Source organism: Spinacia oleracea, chromosome 5 (assembly GCF_020520425.1).
Source record: "Spinacia oleracea cultivar Varoflay chromosome 5, BTI_SOV_V1, whole genome shotgun sequence".
Taxonomy (NCBI): domain Eukaryota; kingdom Viridiplantae; phylum Streptophyta; class Magnoliopsida; order Caryophyllales; family Amaranthaceae; genus Spinacia; species Spinacia oleracea.
Window position 1 is genome coordinate 82,883,253 of NC_079491.1, and position 18,412 is coordinate 82,901,664.

The window sequence follows — 18,412 nt, forward strand, 5'->3', positions numbered from 1 at the left end:
TTAAAACAGATAAAACTTTCACAATCTTAATTATGGGGTGGTACGGTAGACCTGCAATATAATTCAACATAGAATCCTAGACAAATTCAAAAGTTCAGGATTTCGGGTCATAGACATAACTCAATAAGAACATAACCCTTAGTGATACTTAGGATTCAAGAATAACCTTGTATTGATGCTTTTATACTTTCTGAAATCCCAAATTTATGTGAGAAAGGGATACAGAACGTTCAAGGAATTTAAATAAGACTCCTATCATGCCATTAAGTTAATGAAAGGTAGTAATGAAAGCAGGTAGCAGATTGCTATTTAGTTAAAGCCAGTGCTTTATGTTAAAACAATACATTAGCTAACTGAGAAAGTGCCTTTAGTTTTAGTTGTCTTTTTGAAAATAAGAAAATAAACATGAGCTAGTTTTAGACTCATACTAAAAGATAAGACAAGCACTTGTTAATATTTAGAACAATCATCCTAATCATATCAGAGTTTTCACTTCGTACACAATGTTAAAACAAGATAATATCATGCAAAAAGAAAATCACGCAAACAAGACATTAATATGTTACTGTTATGTACTAGAAAATGGCAATTTCATTAAAACAAAGTTGCTTACAAAAATTAGCCAAAGTGAAAAAACGTAGAGTATATACATGTACTCACAAAAAAAGAAAAAAGAAAAAAGAACCGGCTACCATAGAAATTACAAACTTGGCCCATAGCACAAGACAAATGCCTACATTCCAATTTTTCCTTTCACCTACTTTTATTAAAATAAAAAAAACCACATATTAAGATATACAAAGACATATTAATTATCAAACTTGGTATAAATTATCTACGTCTAAACTGATATGATTTCACCAATACAGATCATCGCAAATACCGAAAATACGGTGTCAATTAGACCAAGCAGACAAATTCAGATTCTATAAGTTCTCATTATTAAATTCCAAAGGTTCCTAGATAATTCAACCCTTATAGCCATCTTCCAGTGAGCTAACCACAGTACAAGACACTTGAAAACTAGATATTAAAATAAAAACTAATAGCACCAGTCACTCAACAGAGTCAAAATAAACCAATTTAATTGCTTAAGAGCCAAAAACGGGGAGTGTAGATGGAACTTATAAGTCACATAATAAGCTCATTAAGAAATACATACTTATATAAAGCATCCAGACCCCCCCCCCCTTTTTTTTTGTGCTACGCAAATGTAAAATAATTATGTCATTAGGAATCATTTCAAGAACACTCAAATTCTTAAAAATATATATACTAAGCTATAGAACCTGATACTAATGACATAATATAAACTAACTAGCAGGCATAAAACAACAAAAATAGAAAGGATTCAAGTAACTTACACACATCATTTAATTAGTTACTCATGGAAATTTGTATACGTAGTGCATGATTGAACCTTAGGTAGAGCTATGAAGGAAGTTATCTACTGACTATACAAGTATATTTATAAAGGATTAACTAGACTTTGACATTTAAATTAAAAATAGTCTCCCCGGCAACGACGCCAAAATTGATACGTGTCGTTTACCGTATTAAATTAAAAACCTGTCTTAGACCTTTAAAAATATTAACAAGTAGTAAAAGGGTAAGAAATAGTCGATCTCACGAAGAGACTACTAATTTCTAACATCAAAGTTTAACTAATCAGAGTCTTAAAACCAAACCGACATAATCATAGGATACACAACTTATACAATTATTTACCTATTCACATAGAGGGGGGGGTGTTTGAAATTCATACTAACAATCTAAGTGAACGTTAAATTACTAACTAAACAATTATTTACAAATGACAAGAAAACAAGCCCAATTGGTATGGTTTGATTATAGAGAAATCAGACAATTTAAAGTTCCTTCTTCCATGTACCAAAATCTTATTTAATACTTCGTTTGGCAAATAGGTCGTGCATTTACCGCCACGATAAATCCAACCCTAATAAACTTGTTTCATTAGAACAATTTATATACTTAATAAAATTAAAGTGATCCGCTCACTCCTAACAATACTAAGTTGTTTACTCTAAATAATCACTTAACGCCGCGTCAAGTAGTAATCTAGCATAGTCTAATTACACTATACCTGTGATCGTGCACTATCACAAATATAAATATCAAACACAAAAAGATGAATCCAACAATCATATAACTTGAATAAATACCAAACTCAATATTAATCATGAAATACTCAACGTTTTTCAAGTAAGACCACTCCATGAACATCAAAACTGAAAATTAAATCTGATTGTAATGAATTGTAAGTACAAAGAAACAATATAAAAACTCTTAATTGAAGGTAGAGAAGGAGAAAACTCATTAATTAGGAACTAGACCGATGCAGCAGCTGCCTTCCGGTCCGCCGTCAATGGAGATCGCTCACCTTCAATACTGTCAATATCAACAATCCAATCTCACAAACCCTCCTAATTTTTGCTGTGTTCCCTGTGTATTTCTTGACGGTTTGAGTAGCAACTTTATAGGAGATAAACCCTAGTTTGAACGGAGATCTCGGAACCAGAAAATCACCCATGTGATGATTGAAATAATTGATAACCGTGCTCCGAATTTGCAGCAGATATGCCGATCAGATCTTTAGAGGAGGAGTTTGTTATGCCCATGATAAATGTTTGACAAATTCAACTCCCTATTTGATGCCTCTAGCAGAAGGAATTTGAAAGGAGTTGAGAGTGATTGCTGATTTCTAGCGTGATGAAGAAGCATTAACTTGGGCTCTTTGTTTTCTCGGAGATGGAGCTGCGGTAAGTGAAAGTAATGGGCTTTTGGAAGTTACTTTGTGTGCTCAAGGGAATTAATTACTCCGTAGTACTTAACTTTCCCATTAATTTTCATTAATTCTCATGTGTAACCCAATTACCAAGAGTTGACTCTTTTTGTATTCTTCGATTCCCTTATTAATGTTGTTATCGTTAATGTCTCGTGTGCAACCAACAGGCATGAAATTAGCACCGGTAACATAACCGAGTAATATTTAGGCTAATTTAACAATAAAATATAAAACAAAGAAAAATATATTTATAATTATTAAACGTAATTAAAGACCCAAAATGATAAATAAAGGATTACTACATAGCTAAAATAAGGGAATAAATATATGGTAAATAATGCCCTTATCAATATATTAAAGATAGACTGTCAGGACCAGTCCTGTGACTAAGAAATGTCCATCAAGTGAACTTGAATGTCAAAAGTTGAAAATGGTCCCCGGTCGGAGTTTTCTACAAAGATGGACGCATAGAAAACGTTAGACGACTAGAATGCAAGATAACTAGTAGTTCTGTTTCTTGAACTATGTGGACATGGAAATGTCATAATCATTTGCATAGATACTTACTTTGGGAAGACTAGTATCGGACAGACCTATGAAACTTTACTGTCAGAGATGAAAATCCGTCATAAGTAAATTTCTTTAAAATTATTAGACACTAATCCTCAATACCTGAGTGATTTGAGATTACCTGTTTGAGAACTGCTTACTTTGATGTTGACCAACCGCCGCACCGTAAAAGGAGGCTATAAAGGCAACGATCAGTTAATCACCTAACAAACGAAGTCTAATCTCAAGATCGCAAGATTGGGATTGTCCTCCCATAAATAGGGATGGGATGCTAAAAGTTGTACAAGACCACTCGGAGAGCTAGAAACTGTAAAATGCATGGCCGTGCTCAGATGAATCATAGGATATGATTATCTGTTTATTTGATCAGTTGAACTCTGAAATCGAGAAACACCTCTGGACGTAATAAGGATGACAACTCTTACCTTATGTTCAAGAGCAAGCATCAAGCGACAAAGGAATTAGGAAATGCACACTTGTCCCTAAGGACAAGTGGGAGACTGAAGGAAATAATGCCCTTGGTCCAAGTATGCATTTAATGTTAAGTCTAATAAATGTGGTTCAGTATTAATTAAACAAGTTAATAATTCAGTGAGATCAAGTGAGCTGAATGCCTAGCTAGAGGCCGCTTCAGTTCAAGTGGAATTAATGATATTAATCCACAGCTTACTCTTGACTAAACCCGTAGGGTCACACAAATAGTACGTAAACGGATCAAGTATTTAATGGCATTAAATACTCCATCTATGGATATTCAGAATCGACGGATTTTGGTTTCAGTGGGAGCTCAGATCTTCAAAGGCAAGTAAATAAATACTCCGGAAACGATGATATTGCCGGAAACGAAAATATGGATCGTATCGGAAATATAAATATTATCCAAGTCGTAGATGTTGCCGGAAACGGAAACATGGTACGTATCGGAAAATATTATTGGAAATGGAAATATTGCCGGAATCGGAAATATTGCCGGAAACGGAAATATTGTCAGAATCGGAAATATTATCGGAATCGGAAAATAATTCCGGAAAGGGAAATATTAAATATTTTTTCGAAACGGAAATTAATTCCGGAATCGGAAATGTTAAATATTGTTCGTAACGGAAATGAATTCCGGAATCGGGAATTTAGTCGGAAGCGCATCGTACGAATTAGCATCGGACGAGACTTGCTAGACGAAGGCCCAGCACGAAGCCAGGCCCGCGTCCAGCAAGCCAAGCGCCCAACACAACGCAACCGAGGCCACGCCTGGGCCAGCGCAAGGCCAGGCCCAACAAGGCCAAGGCGCGCGTGCGCGCGCTGACGCTCGTGGGCTGCGAGCAGCGCCTGCTCGTGTGGGCCGCAAGGCCTGCTCGGCCTGTGCGGTACGCTCGTGGTCGTGCAACGTTTGTGTTCGATACGAATCCTAGAGCTGATGGAATTCGTTCATTTATTAAATCCTAATCCTAATAAAGATAGAATTAGTTTAAAAGAGTTTTAATGAAATTATAATTAAACTAATTAGTGTCCTAATAGGATTCTAAATCCCTTTCCATAGCCTCTGTAAATATGTGGCCTAGGTTTACAATTTAGGCACGAGAATTGAAGTATTCAAAGGTAAGATTTTGAAGCAAAAAATCAGCCAAACACTTGCAACTATTTAGCCGAAAATCCTAGGAACCTTAAGGGCGATTCTAGTTGGTCAAACTTAAGGCGGATCCGGACGTGCTGTGGACTATCTACGGAGGGACGACACTTGGAGTCCTAAAGACTTTTTCTTGTTCGGTACGGGCGCAGCTAGGGAGGGAACACTACAAAGTGTATGCATCTTAGAATAATTATATGATTATGTGCAATTAATATGATTCCTGGCATTAAGGTTTTTCCGCATGATTTATGTTGTTCATATGTATCATAACCCAACACTAGCTCCACAAGATATGGCATATCTAAGTTGGAATGATCGAAGTCAATTAGTACTTGATTCGATCAATGATGAATCATAAAGAATTTTCCTATAATTTCTAAAACAAAATGCTCAACTACCACCAAACTAAACCAAATTCGTCAAAGCTTTTGAAAAGTAATTTCAAAATATCTTTTCAAAATATATATCTAAAGAGTTGCTAAACTCAGTGGTAGCTTAGCGTTTGTTATTCAACAAACTAAGGCCCAAGAATAGATATATGTTTCATTGTGATTTATTCAAATGAGACACAAGGGTATTGTTTCTACCACGAATTTCCGAGAACATTATGTTTGTTTGCTCGAAATAATTTCTTTTTGGAGATTCGTTTCCAAAATGACAAGTGGGAGAAAATAGACCTCGAAAGTATTCGAGGCGAACAACAAACATAAACGGACATTAGGAGGCTTTTCGAAGTTCTTTAGAAAATCCGAACACGTATTCTTTAAGGACTTTAGAAGTGGCTTTAAGAATAGACATCTCTTAGAAGACTTTACAAATGCTTCAAGGAGAACAGAATATTCAAAGGACTCTCAAAGTTCCTGTTGATATTCTTTTGTTTGATGTTCTATACCCAAGTAGACATAGAGTTTAAGTCACTGAAACTATGAGATTCTTCTATTAGATAGTGAAGAAACATAAAGTTCAGGTCAATGAAACTATGAGATTCTTCTATTAGATAGTGAGGAAACCTACAACTTGCTGTCAAACTATTATGAAGATTAATGAGTTTGTGACTTGTAAGAAATCTATGACGAAACCTAGATTCCCTAAAATGGTTAGAGGCCATATATAGACCCAATGTTTTAAATGGTTAGAGGCGATAAAACATACTCAATGTTTTGATGACAAAATTGAAATTTTGTTGATTTGCAAGAATAGTTTCACACCTATTGGTTGCAAGTTTGTTTTAAGGATAAAAACTATCAAACATGGAATTGTGTTCACACACAAAGCTAGATTACTTCCTAAAGGTTACAAGCAAATTCATGGCATGGATTGTGTTGAAGCCTCATGCATAATCTTAATGCTCAAGTTTATAATTCAAGCAATGATTGCATATTGGTACATATGGCAATTGGATGACAAAACATCTTCCTCATTAAAATGTTGGAAGAAACTATGTACATTGTATGTCATAGGATTTGTGGATCCAAATAAATGCTTGAAAAGGAAAGCTAGCTTATGAAATATAAGAACAGATTTAAGCAAGCAATTGGGAATTAGAACTGTATTTTAGTGAAGCTAATAAGTATTTTAGTTTCATAAAATGTACATGATTCTTATAGATATATAAGAAGTTTAGTAGGAGTACGTAAAACTTAATTGGTCCTATGTGTATCACACACATATCTCTCTATTGTGAAATAACACTCAAATGCTAATGACTTAGATTTGAAATTATTCATCAATGATGGACCATGGCGAAACTTAGTACATACTGGGTATTAAGATCTATTTACAAAGATCTTATAATATTGTTTTAGATTAAGTAATGGCATTTACTAAATCCAACACGAAAGACTCTATTGGAGACATTCGACCCATATGAATAAATCTAAGTAAAGGATGTTTGAACTATGTATAAGAATTTACTAAGTTAAACATCAAAGGATCTAAGTGAGATTCTTAACCTATATTATATGTCAAAGAATTTAGCTGGATTTAGTATCTATTGAAACTAGATGAGCTAAAGTTAGACGAGTAGAATTTAATTGGGAATTATTCTGCAAAAGAATTTATCATGTATGATATAATATAAGGATCGCCAAAAACGTATCGTATGACTTTAGGCATGACGAACATATACCAGTCTCTAATTGATCTAAGTGAAGATCAACTAGATTGAGATCAAGAAAAAAACTTATGGTACTTGAAAAGGTACATAAGAAAAGTTCTTGATTCAAGGAAATAAAGATATGCTAAATATTGATGCTACACTCATAAACACTGGCAAAGGATCAAGTAAGATTCCCTTGGAGTTAACCATTGGCACGAATGAGCTATATGCATTGTGTTTTGAAATGGCAACATGGATCAGAGACCATGAGTTTTTTGCGTGGGAAATTAAATATTAATTTTTGTGTTCTAAGATACAGCTGGAAAGTTCTTCACTGAACTTGGGTGGATCACATGTCTGCTGGCTTAATGGTTCTTTATTGCAGAATGTAGAACCACTATTGTAGCAAGAAAGACTTAGATCACAAAATAAACATACTCAAAAGATCTTATCATCTATCTCGAAAAACATTAGATGAAAAGGATATTAAGATTGGCAAAGCATGATAACTAAACCTATGCAACAAGTGAGAAACAACACTCACATTGTGGCACTGGAAATCAAGCATAGCTTTGAATTCCATTAATTGTTTTAAAGATGGGTTTGAGGCCCATGGTTGTAAAACATTGGGGTTGAACATTTATCATATATGAAATGTATTTTCATATTCCATTTAATCTTGGTTTAGTATTAAATGATGAGTCCCTTCAATTTGACGATATATTCAGGATAGACTGTCAGGACCAGTCCTGTGACTAAGAAATGTCTATCAAGTGAACTTGAATGTCAAAAGTTGAAAATGGTCCATGGTCGGAGTTTTCTATAAAGATGGACGCATAGAAAACGTTAGACGACTAGAATGCAAGATGACTAGTAGTTTTGTTTCTTGAACTATGTGGACATGGAAATGTCGCAATCATTTGCATAGATACTTACTTTGGGAAGACTAGTATCGGTCAGACCTATGAAACTCTACTGTAAGAGATGAAAATCTGTCATAAGTAAATTTCATTAAATGCATGGCCGGGCTCTGATGAATCATAGGCTATGATTGTCTGTTTATTTGATCATTTGAACTCTGAAACCGAGAAACACCTCTGGACATAATAAGGATGACAACTCTTACCTTATGTTCAAGAGCAAGCATCGATCGACAAAGCAATTAGGAAATGCACACTTGTCCCTAATGACAAGTGGGAGACTGAAGGAAATAATCCCCTTGGTCCAAGTATGCATTTAATGATAAGTCTAATAAATACGGGTCAGTATTAATTATGCAAGTTAATAATTCAGTGAAATCAAGTGAACTGAATGCCTAGCTAGAGGCCGCTTCAGTTCAAGTGGATTAATCCACAGCTTACTCTTGACTAAACCCGTAGGGTCACACAAATAGTACGTAAACGGATCAAGTATTTAATGGCATTAAATACTCTATCTAATGCATATTCGGAGTCGACGGATCTTCGTTTCAGTGGGAGCTGAGATCGTCAAAGGCAAGTAAATGAATACTCCGGAAACGATGATATTGCCGGAAACGGAAATATGGATCGTATCGGACATATAAATATTATCCAAGTCGTAGATGTTGCCATAAACGGAAACATGGTACGTGTCGGAAAATATTATCGGAAATGGAAATATTGCCGGAATCGGAAATATTGCCGGAAACGGAAATATTGTCAGAATCGGAAATATTATCGGAATCGGAAAAGAATTCTGGAAAAGGAAATATTAAATATTTGTTCGAAACGGAAATTAATTCTGGAATCGTAAATGTTAAATATAGTTCGTATCGGAAATGATTTCCGGAATCGGGAAATTAAACGGAAGCGCATCGTACGAATTAGCATCGGACGAGCTTGCTAGATGAAGGCCCACCATGAAGCCAGGCCCGCGTCCAGCAAGCCAACTCGCCACACAAACAACCAAGCCCACGCGAGGCCCAGCGCAAGGCCAGGCCCAGCAGGCCGTGGCTACGCGCGCAGCTGCGAGCAGTGGGCTGCGAGCAATGCTGCTGCGCTCGCGTGGGCCGAGCGGCCGTGTGGGCTGTGCGCGAGCATGGCCTGCACGCTTGCGGGTCATGCTCGTGTAGTGTTTGTGCTTCCATACGAAACCTAAAACGTATAGGATTCGTTTGATGATTAAATTCCTAATCCTATAAGATAAATTAATTAAATAAGAGTTCTGCTAGGATTCTAATTTAATTAATTCGTATCCTAGTAGGATTTAATTGCTTACTCCATGGACTATAAATATGAGATCAAGGCTTATAATTTATAACGAGTTTGAATTATTCAAAGGTAAGAATTTGAGCAAAAATTCAGTCATACACTTGCCCATAATAGCTGATTATTTTAGTACCTTAAGGGCGATTCTAGTTGGTCAATCTTAAGGCGGATCCGGACATGCTGTGGACTTTCTACAGAAGGACGACACTTGGAGTCCTAAAGACTTGTTCTGGTTCGGTTCGGGCGCAGCAAGGGAGGGCACGCTACAAAGAGTATGCATCCTAATTATGCTAATTGTTATGTGGCAATTAATTTGGAATCCTGGCTTTTATGGATTTTCCGCATGATTTATATTCAATTATATGTATCATAACCTAACAATTGGAACTTGAGTATAACCAGAATAACCATCAAGAAAACAGAAAAATGACTGACCATCAAGTTTTTCTAGCATTTGGTCGATAAAAGGCAAGGGAAAGTGGTCTTTCCTAGTAGCTTGATTAAGTTTCCTATAGTCTATGCATACTCTCCAACCATTAGGAACTCTAGTGGGGACAAGCTCGCCTTTATTATGAAGGAAATAATGCCCTTGGTCCAAGTATGCATTCTATGTTAAAGTCTAATAAATGCGGTTCAGTATTAATTAACAAGTTAATAATTCAGTGAGATCAAGTGAGCTGAATGCCTAGCTAGAGGCCGCTTCAGTTCAAGTGGAATTAATGATATTAATCCACAGCTTACTCTTGGCTGAACCCGTAGGGTCACACAAATAGTACGTAAACGGATCAAGTATTTAATGGCATTAAATACTCCATCTATGAATATTCGGAACCGACGGATCTTGGTTTCAGTGGGAGCTAAGATCGTCACAGGCAAGAAATGAATACTCCGGAAACGATGATATTGCCGGAAACGGAAATATGGATCGTATCGGAAATATGAATATTATCCAAGTCGTAGATGTTGCCGGAAACGGAAACATGGTACGTATCGGAAAATATTATTGGAAATGGAAATATTACCAGAATCGGAAATATTGCCGGAAACGGAAATATTGTCAGAATCGGAAATATTACCGGAATCGGAAAATAATTCCGGAAACGGAAATATTAAATATTTGTTCGAAACGGAAATTAATTCCGGAATCGGAAATATTAAATATTGTTCGTATCGGAAATAGATTCCGGAAATGGAAATTTAAACGGAAGCGTATCGTACGAATTAGCATCGGACGAGGCTTGCCGGACGAAGGCCCAGCACGAAGCTGGGGCCATCGCCCAGCAAGCATGCGCACCACAAGCCCAGCCAAGGCAGCGCCCAGGCCTACCGCAAGGCAGGCCCAGCGCGCGCCAAGGGCCACGGATGCGTGGGCCGTGCTGCGCGGGGCTGCTGCTCGCACGCGCATGGGCAGCCCTTGTGGCTGCCGTGTGTGTGTGAGTTTGTGCTCATGCGTGATTCCTGAATCTACAAGAGTCAGTGTATGATTAAATTTCTATTCCTAATTGGATAAATTAATTAAATAGAATTCATGTAGGATTCTAATTTCAATTAATTCGTATCCTACTAGGATTACGATTCCTTTTCTATAACTCTATAAATAAAGGCCTAGGGGTCATAATTTATACACAAGTTTCAAAGTATTCAAAAAGTGAGTTTTTGAGAGAAAATTAAAACACACATCTTGCTCATAAAGTGCCGAAATTTTCTAGTACCTTAAGGGCGATTCTAGTTGGTCAATCTTAAGGCGGATCCGGACGTGCTGTGGACTATCTACGGAGGGACGACACTTGGAGTCCTAAAAGACTTGTTCTTGTTCGGTTCGGGCGCAGCTAGGGAGGGCACGCAACAAAGAGTATGCATCTAAATTATGCTATATGATTATGTGTAAATAATATGTTGTCCTGGGTTAATGGTTGTTTCCGCATGATCTATGTAATGTCATATGTATCATAACCTAACAGTGGTATCACGAGCCCCTTATTATTTTCATAATCTAAATTGCATGAACATGGTTAAATATTACAAATTTGCAAGAATTAAAAGGGGTGATTAATTTTCGTAATTGTTAATTAATTGCAAATTGCGTTTATTTAATTATACGTACGCAGTTTTTCGGCAGTTTCTTCATTACTCATCCGAATTGAGTGATTTTTGTGTCAATTCCGCATGTAAAAGGCATTCTAAAATTTTGACAAAAATAGTATTTTTCTGCCGAACCCAGAATTCTCAAATTCGAAGCCTAACTATGACTTTTCGAAGGTTTTAGTTTTTCGAATGCAAAATTTCGTAAATTTAAGATGTTAAATTAAATATTTGCGATACTTGTTGATAAATCTTGAATTTTTGATTGACCTACTGCATATGTTTAACAAGTTTGAATGCCTAGTCTTGTTAATTATGCAATCTAATTTGTAATTATGATTAATTTGTTGAAAATTAGAATAATTTAGAATTAATTTGATTTTCATAATTAATTGTAATTTAATTAGAAACCTATGATTAAAAACCACCATAAAAATTGTAAATTTACGATAAATTTTAAATTTTTATGACCTAGACTTGAATCCATAACAATCGGAAATCAATTGGATAATAAATTTTCGATTTTTCGCCCTAAAATTATGAAATTAATAATATTTATTAATTTGTCATTAATTTTAAATATAAATTTTAAATTTATATGCGATTCGTTCATATAACTTGCACGCACGAAGCAATGGACGCTTCGTGTTACCCTTAAGGGGTGTTGTATAATGCGGGCATGCGACGACGAGCAAGGGAGCTCGTCGCCCGTGCGGCACGAATGCAATGAGCAAGGGCGTAGTGCACGAGCACAAGGCAGCAGCCCTGCCTTGTGTCGTGTGCCACGAGCAATGAACGAATGGGCATGGGCGAGGGGCGAGCCAAGGCAGTCGCGTGTGGGCAGCAAGCGAGCTGCGCCACAACGCGCGCTGCCTCGCACAAGAGCGCGCAGCCTCGCGCGCAGCGAGCGCAAGCTCGCGTGCCACGAGCGCTGCGCCCAGCATCACTCGCGCGCGCCAGCGAGCGATGGCTCGCGCCAGCGAGCGATGGCTCGCGCGCACAGCGCGCGATGTCGCCCGCCCAGCGAGCGATGTCGCGCCCCAGCGAGCGATGTCTCGCGCGCACAGCGAGCGAGCCAGCGCGCCCAGCGAGCGATGTCGCGCGCCCAGCGAGCGATCTCGCGCGCGCGCACTGCGAGCGATAGCTCGCGTGCGATGGGGCGCTGTGCGGAGGCTTGCGATAGGACAGCAGCAGCTATGCGACGAGCGCATGGGCTGCGCGCACATGGCCAGCAATGGCTGTGTGCGTACGGCCCATGGGCGTGCAACGCGTAGGGTGTTTGCGTTACGATTAGATCGTTTTGAATGTTTAATTTGAAAATTTCAGTTCACGTAATTTTAATTAATTTTAAAATTAATAATTTGAATTAATTTTTGGATTTTAATTTTGAATATTATAATTATAATAAATGGAATTTATTCTAATTATTTTACTAAAATTAAAATCATAAATTAATTTAAATGCGACTGAAATTAAATTAAATTTTTGGATTCAATTATAAATTGATATGAGCTTTAAATTTTAATTAAATTTGTATGTTTCCGATTAGACTAGAAATACAATTTTATGTTTAAAATTAGTAAAGCATATGAATTTATTGGTTTAAGTGGGAGCGCCTTTTAGTCATAAACTCTTGATTAGGTCTACAAATCCTTAAGGTTAAAACAACTTGATTAGAATTAATAAGGACTGAATAATTGGTAGATTATTGGTGCCCTTGATTAATTGCTGCAAATGTTTACGTGATGCATAATGTGTTTTACTAACCAGCTATGTGGGCCATTCATGATAATGAATGGGTGAATGGTATATATTGTATATGTACTGTTTTGCAGGTTATGAAGTGACTAGTATGGCCCAAATAGGATAGAAAATATGGTCTGCGTACCATTAATTTGAATGTAATTGGTCTAAAGTACCAAAGTTATTTTTCAATTCAAATATGGTCTGCGAACCATCAAATAGTTGTAATTAGTTATAGCTTATCCTATTTGAAGAAAATGGTGCCTCCCACGGAGATTTTCAAGACGGACTTTGAAGTCAAAGCTTCAAGATGAAGTCGGGCCATACTAGATCACAAATATCTTATGCATGTTTTAAGTTATTTACTGTTTTAAATATGTCTTAAAATGCATGAGATCAAAAGCTTGATTATGTTGCATGATTAAGGATTTTAGTTCACTTAAAATCTAACCAACATAGTAAGAGCCTTAAGTTCCAAACTTAAAAATTGAGTTAAAAGGTGCCATGCCAAAATATACACTTGCTTGGATATCCTTTACATCAATCTAGTAATAGTTTTCGCTCAGCGAGGTGTTACTTATTGGTCCTAAAGGGGCAAGGTACACAAATAATTGTGAGTACATGTTAGTTTTGGTGAAACTCAACGATATAAGTAAGGAGTCCTTTTATGTCGTGGCAAATTCGATAGGTTTACCTAATAAGTTCTTAGACGTACCTATCAACCAAGAATAGTTTCTAGACTATTAGCAAAAGGCTTTTGCTTACCTAAGATGTTCTAAGATTAAGTCGACAAACTGTGCTTAGTTCTTCAATGATTTTAGGATCTTGGAATCATTTTATTCACACCTGCCGGAACACATAACTTGAATAAAATGCTTAATAAACATTGAATTATGCATGTATGCTAGAATTTAAGTTTATTAAGAGAAACTGTGAATGGTTATTTATTTGTTTATTCTTTTCAATTGTAGTTTTAATATGGCAAACAACAATCAAAACATCATCATGGGTTCTGAGCTTATGGTCAAGCTGAACCTGACAAATTTTCTTGAATGGGAAGCTAAGCTAGTTGAAATAGTCAAACTCAATGGACTTGAGTATGTACTGTCACATCCCATGCCAAGCTACTATGCCAGAGACATGACCCCTGAGAGATTTTACGCCTGGGATGCGGATCTCAAAAAGGTTATGAGTCTCATGCTGAACAATATCCCTGATGATTGGGCTAGAAGGTTTGTAGCCTATGAACCTTTTACGCTCATCAAGAATCTGAGGGATATCTGTCGTGGAAGTACGGAGGACAGGGACCTGAACGTCCATGAGTTGATTGAATCAATGTCTGGTCTAAAGGTTAGTTCTCCCAACAGGTGTTATAGGATGGAGGTCCAAGAAACACATGTTCAGCTCCTTCGCACTAAACAGAGGGTAGGCGTCCCACTGAGGTTCCATGTGGATCTTATGTGTTCATATTTTGATCGCCTAAGTCTACTAGGAACACCAATAAGCGAAAGGATGGCAGTCTCTGTCTTGCTCAATTCACTACACAGTGGGTTTGGTCGCTTCAAGCAACAATACCTAAGTGAACCAAGAGAAGAAACAGTTGCAGAATTTATTCACCTTGTCAGAAAGGCTGAAATAGTACTGGACTGTGAAGCCAAAGATTTACTCAAGGCTAGAAAGAGACCATTCAAGAAAGGTGGAAAGTCCAAGGGCAATGCTAAATCAAAGCAGGACAAGTCCACATCAAGCTGTCTTTATTGTGATGGAATAGGCCATTACAAAAGAGAATGTCCAAAGCTAAAGGAAGATCAGAAGAACGGAACAGTCGTTCCATCTTCAGGTATTTTCGTTATAGACTGTATACTTGCTAATTCAACTTCTTGGGTATTAGATACAGGTTGTGGCTCACACTTATGTTCCAATCCACAGGGACTAAGAAGAAGTAGAAAGTTAAGCAAGGGTGAAGTCGACCTACGAGTGGGAAATGGAGCACGGATTGCTGCATTAGCCGTAGGAACTTACTATTTGTCGTTGCCCTCCGGGCTAGTTTTGGAACTGGAAGAATGTTTCCATGTTCCAAGTCTTACTAAAAACATCATTTCAGTTTCTTGCTTAGATGCTAAGGGATTTTCCTTTATAATAAAAGACAATAGTTGTTCGTTTTATTTTAAAGAGATGTTTTATGGATCTGCTAGATTAGTCAATGGACTTTATTTATTAGATCACGACAAACAAGTATATAACATAAATACCAAAAAGGCCAAAAAGGATGATTCAGATCTCACCTATCTGTGGCATTGTCGATTAGGCCATATAAACTTGAAACGCTTAGAAAGACTTCAAAGAGAAGGAATTCTAGAACCATTTGACTTAGAGGATTATGGTAAATGCGAATCATGTTTATTTGGCAAAAATGACAAAGCAACCTTTCTCTAAAGTTGGAGAAAGAGCAAATGAACTATTGGGTTTAATCCATACAGATGTATGTGGACCAATGAGTACAAATGCTAGAGGTGGTTTCAGCTACTTTATCACTTTCACTGATGACTTCAGTAGGTATGGTTATGTCTACCTAATGAAGCATAAGTCTGAATCCTTTGACAAATTCAAGGAATTTCAGAGTGAAGTAGAGAATCAATTAGGCAAGAAGATCAAGGCACTGCGGTCTGATAGAGGCGGTGAATATCTGAGCTATGAATTTGATGACCATCTGAAAGAATGTGGAATTCTATCAGAATTGACTCCTCCTGGAACACCACAATGGAACGGTGTGTCAGAACGGAGGAACAGAACCTTGCTAGACATGGTCAGGTCAATGATGGGTCAGGCCGAACTTCCATTAGAATTTTGGGGACATGCACTAAATACAGCTGCACTCACTATAAATAGAGCTCCGTCTAAAGCTGTCGAAAAGACTCCATACGAATTATGGTTTGGAAAGCCTCCAAATGTGTCTTTTCTTAAGATTTGGGGATGTGAAGTATACGTCAAACGATTAATTTCAGACAAACTTCATCCAAAATCTGACAAATGTATCCTTGTGGGCTATCCAAAGGAAACAAAGGGGTATTACTTCTACAATACATCTGAGAACAAAGTGTTTGTTGCTCGAGATGGTGTCTTTTTGGAGAAAGATCACATTTCCAAAATGACAAGTGGGAGAAAAGTAGACCTCGAAGAAATTCGAGTCGAACAACAAACTCTAGAGAATGCTCAAGATGACATTCAGGATGAAACTCAGAGATCTTTAGAAGAATCTGGTGAGAATCATGGTCAATCTAGAAATGTTACCCCGCGTAGATCGCAAAGATATAGATCTCAACCGGAAAGGTACTTAGGTATTTTGACGAACGAGAGCTATGACGTTCTATTACTTGAAAGTGATGAACCTGCGACTTACAAGCAAGCTATGACGAGCCCTAGCTCCAAGCAATGGCAAGAAGCCATGCAATCTGAATTAGACTCCATGTCTGAAAACCAAGTATGGGATTTGGTCGATTTGCCAGATGGCTACCAAGCCATTGGAAGCAAATGGGTTTTCAAACTGAAAAAGGACAAGGATGGGAAACTTGAAGTTTTCAAAGCTAGATTGGTTGCAAAAGGTTACAGGCAAGTCCACGGTGTGGATTACGATGAAACCTTTTCACCAGTTGCAATGCTAAAGTCTATTCGAATAATGTTAGCAATCGCTGCATATTACGATTACGAAATATGGCAGATGGATGTCAAAACTGCTTTCTTAAACGGCGTTTTAACAGAAACTGTGTTTATGACACAGCCTGAAGGTTTTGAGGATCCAAAGAATGCTAAAAAGGTATGCAAGCTAAAGAAGTCAATCTACGGATTGAAGCAGGCATCCAGGAGCTGGAATATACGTTTTGATGAAGCAGTCAGTGACTTTGGTTTCATCAAGAACGCGGACGAATCTTGTGTATACAAGAAGGTCAGTGGGAGCAAAATTGCTTTCCTAGTATTATATGTCGACGACATATTGCTTATCGGAAATGACATTCCTATGTTGAACTCTGTCAAGATTTGGCTTGGGAAATGTTTTTCGATGAAGGATCTAGGAGAAGCACAGTACATATTGGGCATCAAGATTTACAGGGATAGATCTAAAAAGATGATTGGACTTAGTCAAAGCACTTATATCAATAAGGTGCTTGATAGGTTCAAGATGGCGGACTCCAAGCGAGGCTACCTACCCATGTCTCATGGAATGACTCTAAGCAAGACTCAGTGCCCAAAAACACTTGATGAGCGTAGACGAATGAATGGGATTCCATATGCATCATTGATTGGTTCAATAATGTATGCTATGATATGTACACGCCCGGATGTTGCGTACGCACTCAGTGCTACGAGCAGATACCAGTCAGACCCAGGAGAGGCGCATTGGACTGCTGCCAAGAACATTCTGAAATACCTGAAAAGGCACAAAGATGACTTCCTGGTCTATGGTGGAGATGATGAATTAATTGTTAAAGGCTATACGGACGCAAGTTTCCAAACCGACAAAGATGATTTCAGATCACAGTCTGGGTTTGTCTTCTGCCTCAACGGAGGAGCAGTAAGCTGGAAAAGTGCTAAGCAAAGCACCATTGCGGATTCTACAACTAAAGCGGAGTACATTGCTGCACATGAAGCAGCAAAGGAAGCTATATGGCTAAGGAAGTTCATAGGAGAACTTGGTGTAGTCCCCTCCATTAAAGGACCAATAGCCCTGTATTGTGATAATAACGGAGCTATTGCACAGGCAAAAGAGCCTAGACACCACCAGAGAGTCAAGCATGTACTTCGTAGATTTCACCTTCTACGAGAGTTCGTTGAAAGAAAAGAAGTCGAGATAAGCAAAATTGGAACTGATGACAACATATCAGATCCATTAACTAAACCTCTGCCGCAAGCGAAGCACAACTCGCACACTGCAGCTATGGGAATCAAGCATATTGGAGAATGGCTTTGATGTCTCTGTTTAATGTTTTAAAGTTTTAGAGTTTAAATCTTTGTAAAACATTATTGGTTAATCATTCACAATAAATGAAAGAAATTCATTTTTTCCATTTAATTTGTGGTTTATTAAATGATGAGTCCCTTCAACTTGACGATATATTCAAGATAGACTGTCAGGACCAGTCCTGTGACTAAGAAATGTCTATCAAGTGAACTTGAATGTCAAAGGTTGAAAATGGTCCCTAATCGGAGTTTTCTATAAAATTGGACGCATAGAAAACGTTAGACGATTAGAATGCAAGATG

General features: G+C 37.5%; 1 protein-coding gene across 2 annotated transcripts in view; it reads right to left on the reverse strand.

Moving 5' to 3' along the window:
• LOC130461964 (uncharacterized) overlaps window positions 1-18,412 on the reverse strand; it is a 31,708-nt gene that overhangs the window by 5,726 nt on the left and 7,570 nt on the right. The window lies entirely within an intron of this gene.